The sequence below is a fragment of the Magallana gigas genome, chromosome 1, assembly GCF_963853765.1.
Source record: "Magallana gigas chromosome 1, xbMagGiga1.1, whole genome shotgun sequence".
Taxonomy (NCBI): Eukaryota; Metazoa; Mollusca; class Bivalvia; order Ostreida; family Ostreidae; genus Magallana; species Magallana gigas.
The window spans coordinates 56,670,351-56,672,691 of NC_088853.1; the positions used below are offsets into that span (position 1 = coordinate 56,670,351).

The 2,341-nt window shown below is 36.7% G+C and overlaps 1 long non-coding RNA gene across 1 annotated transcript; it reads right to left on the bottom strand.

The window, feature by feature from the left end:
* Positions 1–1,185: 1,185 nt before the first annotated feature.
* On the bottom strand, positions 1,186–2,341 carry LOC117685547 (uncharacterized). The gene is made up of 3 exons (XR_010712211.1): positions 2,082–2,341; positions 1,835–1,943; positions 1,186–1,638 (listed from the first exon to the last, which is right to left on the bottom strand). It is a non-coding gene; the product is annotated as an uncharacterized lncRNA (long non-coding RNA).

Sequence of the window (2,341 nt, forward strand, 5' to 3'; positions counted from 1 at the left end):
ATTTATAAATATAGACCTTTTTACTGATTTTGACATAAAGTATGATCAGGTGTAAGAGTAAGAGCTATAAACTATCTACTGAATTTTGATTAAATTATCATTTACCTCAAGTCCTGGTGTCTTCACCGATGTGCTTGATCCTTTTCTGATCTCCCCCCTGAGATCCCTCCTCCAACCCGCGGAGACGGTCTGTCCCCTTTGGGTGTCTTCTTACTGGGGTACGGCACTTCACCCCAGCACCACAAGGACCACGAGGGTCAAAGCAGCAATCCCCATGTTATATGCATCACGTACTGAAAACCATTACAAATACAACAATCATATTATGGGTTGATGGGAAGCAAAACCGTGACTTTTCTTCATTCCAAAAAAAATCTAAATGTAGTACATTTACTATTACAAATATATTTTTTATAACACACATATTGTTAGCATGAATCTTGAATTGATAAAAAACAAATATTTTCATTATTTGACATTGATTATTGAGATTATTCAGGAAGACCCCCCCCCCCCCCATAAGAAGTTTATGGTATATATTAGTAGTATAGGGGGCTGTATAGGGGGGCAAAACAATAGAGCTATTGTTCTCGAGAACAATGGTCTATTGTTCTCGAGAACAATGGAAGTCAACCTTGACCTACTTAATGGGGGTATGTCTATTGTTATGTTAATGAAGGGATCGAAAATCAAGGGTAATTATATTCAATGGATCGAAGATCATATTGTTATGCTAATCAATAGTCAATGGATCGAAGATCATATTGTTATGCTAATCAATAGATCGAAGATAAGAGGTAATAATATTTAATGGATCGAAGATCAAAGCAGACAAGGTCATTCATCGAAGCATTTCAGAGTCAATCAAGCAATGACTATTGAAATCAATAGATTGAATCCAATAACAACTCTATTGTTCATACCCCCTCAAAAAACCCAATATTCAATGAGACTATTATTCGGTAAAGGTCTTAAAAGGTACCCAAGATGAATGCATCGCTGATCATAGAAATCAACAGTGCGTCATGGCACGGGGGTTGTACGATGCAGATCTATTTGACTATTGAAAAGGTGTATAAAATTAACTATATTGTTATCATCACCGTTGAATGAAAATTATTATGGGCGATAGATCCACTCAGAACGGTCATTTAAACAATTTGCAATAAAAGTTATACAATATCACACAAAATTGTTTACGCTGTCTGCACCGGATTCCATATAGTCCCGTGAATCCATTAATGGCTTTTTAAATAAATCTTTCAACCGTGTACTTAGGTAAGACTAGGAGACGAGGCGATAGGTTTGCAACTCATTTCTCTGTTTGGTTTAAAAAAAAACCTACACGCAGCAGTGATCCCCATTAATCTGTCATATCCGTATTTAATGTATACCACCCTGGTATTCATTGACGAATCCATCTGATCTAACGTATGAAGAGATGGTGTCATTGACATATGTTAAAACCTGTTTACACACCAGTAAGCTTTATCATTGAAACATATGACCTTTTTTTTTTTTACACTTAAAGGTTTCCTTTAAATATACCTAAATGAAAACAAAACAAGAAAGTTTTTTTTTTTCAAAATTTTGTGATCTATTTCAAGAGTTATAAAGTCAAAAAATATCCCTGGTCATCTGAAAAAGAAAATTGAAAAATTTAATCAGAATAATAGTATAGTGAAAGCATCAAATGAAATAAAATCAGAATAATTATTTTAAGTGAAGGTCCTATATGCCCCCCCCCAAAAAAATAAATTGAAAAAAATACCCCAACAAAACTAACTTAGACACTAAATTATAAGTTGTAATATTAATGGTTTAGAGTACTTACTTTAGGAGGACCTGGAGCGCGTGTTTGCACTGGGAGGGGAGTTGTCCGTTTCCTACATCTCGTTAGCCTGCTCACTTCTGTCTTTAGTCGACATTTCCACTTCTTCGATCTAAAACAATATTCTATCATATATTCTGTGTTTTATAACCATAAATATTACATGTACCATTTCTACTGATATTTACATAATGTATGATCAAGTAAGATATATAACTATCTAATGAATTTTAATCAAAATATCATTTACCTTCAGGCCACCTCCGCTGAGGGCGGGAGAGATCCGGCACCGGGACCCCTCCTCCAACCGGCACTCATCCTTAGAGCGCGGACGCCTCCTCACTGGCGCCCGGCACTGGACATTGTAGTGTCTGAGGAGTGCGCGCAGTGCGCACCCCAAAATCATGACCGCAACGAGGGCGAGGGCCGCCACCCCCATGTTATAAGCCCCAGATACTAAAATAATATCAAATAAAACAATGTTTAGAGAGGGGAAAATGTTGGGGTTTT